The 10537-nt window shown below is 38.2% G+C and overlaps 2 long non-coding RNA genes across 3 annotated transcripts; one reads left to right on the plus strand and one right to left on the minus strand.

The window, feature by feature from the left end:
* Positions 1 to 4914: 4914 nt before the first annotated feature.
* LOC132603513 (uncharacterized) lies at positions 4915 to 10017 on the plus strand. 2 transcript variants are annotated; one of them, XR_009568364.1, is made up of 3 exons: positions 4915 to 5072; positions 8562 to 8796; positions 9890 to 10017. It is a non-coding gene; the product is annotated as an uncharacterized LOC132603513 (long non-coding RNA). The 2 variants fall into 2 exon arrangements; XR_009568365.1 differs by having other exon boundaries at positions 4916 to 5072; positions 8565 to 8796.
* On the minus strand, positions 5439 to 8028 carry LOC132603514 (uncharacterized). The gene is made up of 3 exons (XR_009568366.1): positions 7574 to 8028; positions 6645 to 6695; positions 5439 to 5714 (listed from the first exon to the last, which is right to left on the minus strand). It is a non-coding gene; the product is annotated as an uncharacterized LOC132603514 (long non-coding RNA).
* Positions 10018 to 10537: the final 520 nt, after the last annotated feature.

A 10537-nucleotide genomic window follows, 5' to 3' on the forward strand; every position in this document is an offset into this window, starting at 1 on the left:
ATTCCCTTGCTTTAGATTCAAAAACCTGTCAGCTCTGGCCCTTCGCACCTCGGGTGGCAAATAATGGCGAAGGAAGGAATCTATAAATTTTTGCCAACCCAGGGGAGGTGCATTTTCCTTCCTCTAAGCTATCCAATTATTATACCATAAAATAATGACATCCCACAATCTATAAGACGCTAACTCCACTGACTCAGTATCGGAAGCATGTATAATCCTCAGCGTCCTCAACATCTCATCTATAAAATCCTGCAGGTCTTCATCCGACTTTGACCCGAAAATTTTTGGTGGGTTTAAACTCATAAAATCACGGGCTCTGGCACTAGTGGCTCTATCACCCGGACCTCCACTCTGCCGCAGAGCCTGGGCGGCAACTAGCTGTGTCAACAACCGAATGGTCTCGGTCATCTATTGACCTGAAGCACCCGATGGAGGGACTAGAGGCACTGGAGCTGGAGCCCCTTCATGCTCCTTCGAAACAGATGGAGTGTGAGAGGTATGAGACGGAGCCTCATTATGGGATTTACCCTCCCTCACATGTATCGGCGGCTCCTGTTCAACCCGTCATTCTGGCGCAGTCTTGCCCTTCTGGACGGTTGTTGCCTTTCTCTTTATCGGCATCGCTGAAATCATGACGCACAATTAGAAAAGGGAAAGATCTCATATTATGTCTCTATCGCACGATCTACGGAGAAAAAATCGGTCATTGTTCCTAAATACCCCGTAGCCTCTTGTTTATTAGTGTGGCGCGCTTCACACCCATAAACAAGACTCTACTGGACACGGCTCGTATACACATCCTAGGACAGAACTTCTCTGATACCACTTTTGTCATGACCCACCCAGTGGGCCACGACGGGTACCCAGAGCTGACTACCGAGCACCACTCATCATGCTAACCATCATACCCAGCCTGTACACACATAACCACCAAGACGACATATATATATATAACACACACACATAAGCTCTCACGGCAGCAAAAGGATATACAACAATATACTCTGGGGTGGTCATAAGACATCTATATCACACCCCACCCTTGGTAGGGCATGATTGGCACCCCGCACCTTACGGAAGCCGAGCGAACCAACTTATAACTTATATTCATCGTGTCTCAAATGGAAACAATAGGATCGATAGGGTAAATGCGAACATAATATCATGCATACGTATATGTACATTGGACCCATGATGCCAACATTACTATCGTCACACTATGACTAAGTTGTACACAGGAACTGTCTGCAAAGCCTGCATGAACATGACTGAAGTAGACAAGTCGGGACAGGGCCCCCGACATACCCTAGACAAAATCATACATATATATATATCTAGACTCGGTAGTGCTCCAGGAAGAAATGGAGCTCACCAATCAAACTGGTACCTGAAAGCAGCCTACTGCGGAAGACCTTCATCTCGTCTACTTGCACCTACGGGCATGAACGCAGCGTCCACAAGAAGGGACGTCAGTATGAACAATGTACTGAGTATGTAAGGCATGAATGGTAGTATGATATCAGAGTGAAGAAAACATAAGATAAAGTAAGTAATTATACCCCGTACTCTTCTTAAGATCGCTGTCATGTAAACTACTCGTCTACAGGAAAAACATGTCATACACATCCATACACAACATACATACATATGTATTCACATACACTTACTATACATACATCTATCATATCCGTACTCGGCCCTTGCGGGACTCGATGTTATCCGTACTCGGCCCTTGCGGGACTCGATGTTATCCCTAGCTGATCAGTGGGATGCAATGCATACATACATACATACACACACACACACACACATATATATATATATATGCATAAATGAAATCAACATCGTCATTAGCATTACCATTATCATCAATCCTTGAAGGATCAACCATCGCAAGATGAAATCGATGACGTCACGGGAGTCTCGAGAATCATAAACTTAGGTAGCACTGGAAATAGAATCGTTATCATCGCTATATCTCACCTCAAAGGAACGAGTAACATGAGGTGAGACTATCAACAATAAGTACGATTAAGGGATTCATGAAATGGCTCAATAATCTCATAATGCCCTCAAATCATAGCTTCGGAGTTTCAAGAGAAGAGAATCATTATCATCGTCACAATCATCATAGAACATTCTCCATTTAACATCATAAGAGGCTTTAACAGTCATGAACTTCGAGCTTTTGAAAACAAGGCGGTTATAGAAACATTTACGGAATCATAACATAGGAATCATGTCTTTGAAAAAAAGGGACGAGCCTTAACATACCTGTTCCACCTCTTACTAGCTACGCTTATTTGTCCAAGCTCGCAAGTCTACATTTAAGAGGATTTACACTAACGTTAGCCTCTTCATCGCGCACTTGTTCCAAGTTTGAAATCAAACTATTTTATATTCTGCCGAAAATCGGGCAGCATCTCCCTTGTTTATATGCCTAGCCCGAATTCTCAATTCAACAACCAACAACAACCAACAACAACCACAACAATACCAACATTAACCATAATATTTCCAACACCAAAATACTTCATAAACATCCCATATGGTCTTCAAATGTCAAATATATATATATATATATATATATATATTATTACATTCTTATAATATACCCTTCATCCTGAACCCGAGCCTAAAAGTTGTTTAGCACGTTCGCTCCTCGTGGTGGCGCGTTCGCGCTGTGTTGGCCTTTGGCCTTCTGCGCATTCGCGCCACTCCCTGGCGCGTTCGCGCAGACCATTTTCTGGTCTGCCAGCCCGAATTGTAAGATCCATATCTCCTTACCTCGATGCCCTATCGCGGAGCGGTTTGTTGTGTTGGAAACTAGACTTCCCGAACTTCACTTTAGACTTTTGTTTCACTTCCAAACTCTAATATACTAAAACATATTATTTCTTCCAGTTAGACCAAAATTTTCGTACCAAACCTTGCCCAATTTTCCTTCAAGCCTCGGAAGCTTAATCTCCTTAGTTCACTGGTTTTCCAATCCTCCTATAACCCGTTACGCGAACTCGGACTCTTATAATCGTAACACGAGCACCTTTGATCTTGCATCTTCTCGACAATAACTCGATGTCTGCAATTGAATAGCTAATACCTAACGAATCCCAACGTACCGAAACTACGGGGTGTAACATCCTTCCCCCCTTAGAAACATTCGTCCTCTAATGTTGTAGTATTGTCAACCCACAACACCGTCTTTGATTCCTTAAAACCGTTATTCTTCCCTTAGGGTCCGATTACCGTTTGCCTAGACCATAACTTGGTTCAGTCTCTTCTCATCTTCCCTTAACTCTTGTATTACCTTCAGTCAGCTTCTTTCACTTTTTTGTCTTTATGTACATAGTTGGAAATTAACTAGCATCTCGCTCTCGTCCTATCTCTATTATTGTAGCCTTGACTTGCCGTGTCGTAACTACTCATCATCTTATAAGTATTCTCTTTTTCTCGCTCCTTATTTCCCTGTTAGTGGGCAATTACCTTTCTCATAGATGGATCCTCTTTGCGTTTACTCCTTCGGTGCCATCTCGGGCTACTCTTTTTTGATATCTATTGGTCTTGGATATACACTATACTGACTCTTTGTAGTTCATTGGTCAACTTCATTAGTCCTTACATCCTTGTCACCATCTCTCTTACCCTTACATTCCGAGTGTTTATCCAACATGACCTTGACGCTAGTGGGCATAATGGTTGTGTTTCTTAAACTATTCCTCCCAGTTCCTTTCCAAGACAAATTCCATCGATCCAAAGTACATATATACATAATGGTTCTTCACCCTTTACTATCCTTCGCAGTACCATTATACTTATGGCAAACCTATAATCCGAGTTCAAGCTAAATCCCTGGGGCTCCTGCCACAACTTTTTCGTGCTTCTCGCTCCCAAATCTCGCGATACAAACCCAGAAGCATAGGATTACGGTAGTTCTTACTCCACTACGATTCTCTGACGATCACTTCATCTGTCGTTATTCCTTATTGGCTTTCTGATATGACCTTTTTGCAATTGTAGTTGGGCATAGCTTCACGTTGACAGTTCATATAATTCCATAGCATATACTCTCATGTTCAGTATAATTAGCGATCCATGAAGTGTTTTCTAATATCCGATGAACTCTTTTATTCCCATTCATAAGAGCAGCGTTCTTCCTCTCTTTGGAAATTACCAAACTACTAATCGTGGTTGCTTTTGTTACAATAGTCGTCCCTTTCGGTGCTAAAATATATTTTTTTTTGGTTGTCATCCTTGGATTCGTCATCCTCTCTGTCATCCTTTAAGAAAGCTTCTCTATATCCGAGGCAACCATATCAATATGACTACACATTTATCCCTTTATCTATATGTATATCTCTCGAGAGTTGGAAATCTCTTAGCATCGTTGCAAGGCCTAATCATTCTTTTTCTTACTTCACATTCCTCATCGTGGTCACTATCTTTTTAGCCCCACTTAACAAAATCCGTTTTCTGACCCCACACATTCCTCTTTTGTTCCATACTACCACACTTTAATCCTTTTCACATGCCTACCTTTGAATGTTTACCCAAATAGTCTCGCGCTTGCCCGTCGTCTCTCTTGGAGGCCTCACTCACTCATGTTTCTTACTTCTTACTTTTTCAACATTTTGATCTCCTTACCTTCCATATACTCACTTTCTTTCCTTTCCAGATGTCATTACATTAGAACTCTCCAAACCTAATCAGTCACTACTACAAAAAGGACATTTAGTGGCAATTATTTAATGGCAATATAGTAATTGCCGGCATTTATTCCATAAAGTTAAGTAATAAGCGTCAATTAAACAATTGTCGAGAATTAACACTTTTGTAGTGGCTATTAAAAAGAATTGTCACTAAAGTTTATGCCTCTAATCAGTAGTAATATTTTTTTTAATTATTTTCCTTCCATTTTTTGGCTCGCTATGTATTCCCTCCAAACAATTAGGTACTCTTTCAGCCAAAAAATAGTTTTCCCTAGAAAACTAATTAACCTTTCAACCAATGTCCGATGAACAACCTAGACTTTTTCTGCGACAAGCTCTTCGCTCACTGTCCCTTTCCAACGACTGGTAAGTTTCCTTCATTGATTGCTCTCGATGATGGTTGGGGTGTCTCTCTCTCGCAGTCAATGTGTACAATATCTTTAATCGTATGATATTGTGAAAATTAGGGATTTCTCTATTAAAAGGGAATCAGTAATCAATTATTAAGAAATTTCAACATTTGTTGTATGATATGATGGAAATTAGATATTTTTGTGTTATGATTTGTAAATACTGATGTTCCTGCAGGGAGAATCTCTGTTTTTTTTGTCACGACCCAACTAGGGGCCGTGACGAGTACCCGATACTTGTACCGAGCACCCCGTATCTATCATTTTACCTCTATTCCTCAGTGGGCCGTATGAACTATACCATATATTTTTTTTCGTGAACATTAACATTAGTAGCTATTTATAAACATAGGCTAATAAACTTTGTTAGCACGTTATACAGCGACGAGGACAATCCAAAGTACAAAACATCTAACTGTCCATATCTGTCTACGAGCCTCTAAACAAAGTGCATATATACATAGGAAGGGCCGAGTTCTGCCGTGCCCGATTATATACACAAAAGTAGTACCAATAGGCTGAAGCTCCGGATCAACTGGAGCACTCTCAAGGAACAGCTGGTGAAGCTCCTAGGGATTAAACCCGTCTGTCTGTTGACCTGCGCGGCATGAAACGCAGCGTCCGCAAAAAGGGACGTCAGTACGAATAATGTACCGAGTATGTAAGGCATAGAAACAGCATACTAAGCAACATTAAATATAATTAACAACATCATGGGCTCATAGAACGTGTGAGGAGGTAAGAAATTAACCTGTACATAGGAATGCCTTTTTGGCCAGATACCATGCATGCTTGACTTTTCCCCCGCTAAATTTTCTTTTGTTTTAAAAAAAAACATTTCTTTTTCATAGACATAGAAAATAGAACTCATATCATGTCATGTCATATCATGTCATATCATATCGTGTCATATCGTGTCATATCATATCATATCATATCATATCATATCATATCATATCATATCATATCATAGCGCCGAACAACGCCCGTATATCCCGCGTCCGGGATGATATAACGCCAGCTGACCAGGTGGCAACGCGTCTATAGCGCAACATATATCCCTTCCCCTCATATCTCCCTCCCTCCCCCCATGTACATATACATATCATATACATATATCATATAAGCATGCCGGAGAGCCCAAGGAAAAATCATGTTCATCATAATCATCACAAAAATATTCTCATTAGAATAGTTACAATACTTATCGTTCGATAAACGAAACAATTAAGAAAATCCGGGAATAATGGGCCCACCTCGGGTCAAATGAGGTGGCTTACACGATTTACATACGTTACATTTCATGACGTCACTTGTGAGAGTCTTAAGGTAGTCGGGTCCTATTTGTGCAAGTTCTAGATGTTTAGGCAATTTTTCAACATTTCATACAATATTTAATTCAATTCTACTGAATGAAAAAGGGTCAACTTTAAACTCGGATTTCTAGGAATAGGATTGTCCCCGAGGCTCGTATCCACCCTATTATGCCTAAGACATGCCAAAGAAGGAAGGGTGAAGCCTTACATACCTTTTCCGCTTCATACACGTCTCCAAAATCAAGTTTCAAATTCGCCAAAATCTACAATTTGGTCACAATTACCAAATGTTAATTGTAAGGCTTTAAGATTTCAATCTTAACCAATACTTGTCTACAAAAATTTGGGCAGCATCTCCCCTATAAATACAACATCCCCGAGATTTAACTCGGCTCAAATATCAACAACCATACCAACAACAATATCAATAATCATCACAAAACACAATATAGCATAACTAGTCTCCTTTCCAACATAGTGTAATAGTTTTCATTCCAACTTCACATTTTCAATTCAATACCAACATTCTCATATTCATTTACTAATCAAGATCACTCCAATACAATTCGGAACATTCCATATCATTTTACAAAATATTCACAAAATATACAAAATATACAAAATATACAAATTTTCCACCAAACCATAATCCATCTAAAACTTCTAATCTTCAACATACATATTCATAACATATTTCCACCTTCCAATTTCATCAACCATAATCATAATTTGCACCTTAACAATTTCATTTTCATAATTACATAAATCTACCATAAAATCACAAAACTTCCCATAACAACTTAACAACCAACCTTTCATGCTAATATGGACTTACATCCCTCCAAATCCACCAACCAACATAGCCATTCACATTTAAAACTTCATTTCCATATTTACATAAAATTACATTAAAATCACATAAGTTCCTATAATCATTTTCCAACAATTTTTCATGCCATCTTAAACCATTTTTCCTCCACATTCTACAAGTGAACTACATTTATTTCCATCCAAAATTCTCTTCAAATCTCATTCCATAATTCACAATGCCAACGGACGAATTTATATCGCTATTTTCCCGTTCTAATCCGTTAAAACTTTAAATAAACTTGTTAGCAATGAAAAGGATCCTTATCCATACCTTAAGAATTCAGCCACCACGTTATCACCCTCCTCCTTGGTTGATTTTTAGCTCAAATTGAAGACAGCGCAGTGTACAACACTTTTCCCTTCATGAGCTTCGCGATTCGGGGCTTAGATTTTGGTCAAAATTGATTTCTCTCTAAATTTCTCCTCCCTTTCTCTCTCTAGAATGTTCTAAATGTTTATGGGTGTGATTTGGTCTGAAATGTGGAGAGAAAACCGAAACTTTTCATTAAATGACAACAGAAATGGGCCTGACCCGATTTGAAGTCGGGTTGGGCCGAATTCACTGTTCATCTCGACCTTTCTGCCTTAAAATGTCCATATCTCCTTGTACCGACGTCACCTGGGAACCCACGACCTATGGTTGGAAAGCTAATTCAATTATCTACAACTTCTATTTCTTGGTATTTTTCCAAATTCCAAACTTATAATACCGTTTGTGCCCCTAAAGGTCAGATCACCCGAAAACGTTTTCTTAAAAATATTCGTTTGGAAGACTTCCACTTTGATTTGGCCCAAGGGTCCTTCTTGAGTTGTGTTTAACTCCACATATGTGATTCATATGACTTTTCAGATGTCTCGAAAAAATCTCGATGTGTGGGCCCCACTTCAGCAAATAATCTGACGTTCAAAAATACGGGATATAACATTTTTTGTCATAAATATTTATCAATTAAGTACTTTGAGATACAAATAGAAAAGGGGCAGAAACCTCATATTGGGTTCACGCCTCTTTCTCTTCTCAAATAGCAAAGGGGCTGAAACCTTAGTTAAGTACCTTTGCAAGGTTTTTATTTGGAAAAATTGAAATATAGTTCACTATGTATTAGTTTGTTCTGGTATTTTATTGTGTTTTGATTCTTTGAAGACATGTGAAGTTTATTTCTATCAACTAGGCCTCAATGATATGAATTGGTGAATTTTGAAGTTTGTTTATGTCAAAAAATTGCTAAAAGGTGAATTTAGAGTTCTTTTTTTTTCAGCAGGATATGAGATTTGTAATGTTAGAATCATAAAGAAGTTGGAGGGGTACTTATGAAAGACGAGCTAGACATGAACGTTCATCAACAATGTTGATAAACTCCATGTTAATAGTAGAGGGGTTGGTCCATTATCCATCGAGCTATTTTTAACAAGTTGATTACTGAAAACTGTTATAGTGATTAGGGGAAAATTGCACCAGCTGGTGAATTGACGGCATCGATATTTGTTCTCCATGTAAGTACTCTTTTCTCTTGGTTAATTTAATAATCCAAATCATGGCAGGTTTGGTTTATGACCATGTTTTGATAAATATAATTTTGGACACTAATTTGGCCTCATATGGGTTTGATAACACATTGTATGGACACCGAGACTTATGCAGTGAATACACTCGACAAGACCTAGGAGAGGGACACTTTAGATTAAAAGAATTTTCAGATTCTTACTAGTAATGTTTTGTGAAGTTCTGCCCCCTCCATTTCTTCTCATTAGTAGCATGGTTTTCTTCTCCTCGGTGGTATGTAAAGCACAAACTAGAGTAAATCGCCTATGCAACATGGTAGATGAAAGTATTCACTTGTTTGATCTGTTTCTTCAACCTCGTGGTTATTGAAAGTTCATATTAGAGTAAATCGCCCGTGCAACTTCTTAGATATAATTATTCACATTTGAGGTTTGAGCTTGTTACCGCTATTAATGATTTAGTTACTTTTAAGCTGTGTAAGTTTTTTAAACAAAGGACTAGATCTTCCTGCTAGTTGTTTGTTTAAACAACTTCACTGCTCAAATAAATGCTTAACTTTGTGGAGCTAACGCTTTTAAAAAGGCACTATAAAAGCATGAGCTTGAGTATGAATAGTGAGGCAACAGAAACATGCCAAATAACTCTACTAGCTCTTGGTTTCAGATAAATATGCCTCTATTGACAAACATGTTATATCTCAATACCTGTTAATGGGAGGAAGCTCTGTCTATGTACTTTCAAACTTGATGTCAAGGCTTGCTTTAGAATCCCTTTTTTAACTCTCACGAGTTGAATATAATATAGTAACCTAATAAATGGTGTGAAGATGGTATTGAATTATTCTGGATTTTCAAGTGGACTTTCATGGTAGGTCTTTTGGTTATATTGAATCCTTTTAATTGGAGACTATTGTTTCTGGGTTGCTTTTGCTATAATCCAACTTCATTGAATGCTTTATCATGTACTTTTTTCCTCTCATCACACATCTGTGTGATGCATTCAATTATTGTATTCATGAACCTTCATGTCATCTTCTAAGGTTGATGAACTTTATTTGACATTCATTTTATTTTACTATTTCAGGACACTTGAAGGACTTCATTTTGATCAGAAGTTGAGGCAAATGTTTGTGGACTATCTACGGTGTTGAATTAAGACAATTTGATGACATTAGTTATTTGATGACATTAGTGGTTGTTTTGTTTATTGTATATTTGATATATTACTTTTTAGAATAAACATGTCTTTGACATTTGTATTTCATAATTTAATTTTATGACAAGTGAATGTTGTTTTATTAGTTGTCTTTACATTGACCGTTAAAAGTCTTTTTTAATGGTGAAAGATAGCAGTTTAGCGACCACAACAGTAGATGCTAAAATGTGGATTACAAGTGCCACTAAAACTAGTTCTTTTTACCAGCATTTGTGTGAGTTTTTAGTGGCAATAACAAAAGTCGCTAAATGTTTGAACTGAGATGTCTCTTGGGTAGTTTTAGTAGCTATTATAATAGCTGGTAAACAAATGCCTCTAAAAGTAGTAACTTTTAGCGGCAATAATTAGGGTCTTTACCAGCATTCGGGAGAATTGCGGCAAAAACCTTTAGCGACGCTGGATTCAACGGCAAATGGTCAATTGCCGGTAAAGGTTTCTGCGGCCATTTTTATTGCCGCTAAAGTAAAAATAAATTGTCGCTAAAGACCAATTTTGTAGTAGTGTGTAGTGAAAGTA

This window comes from Lycium barbarum, chromosome 7 (assembly GCF_019175385.1).
Source record: "Lycium barbarum isolate Lr01 chromosome 7, ASM1917538v2, whole genome shotgun sequence".
Classification (NCBI taxonomy): Eukaryota; Viridiplantae; Streptophyta; class Magnoliopsida; order Solanales; family Solanaceae; genus Lycium; species Lycium barbarum.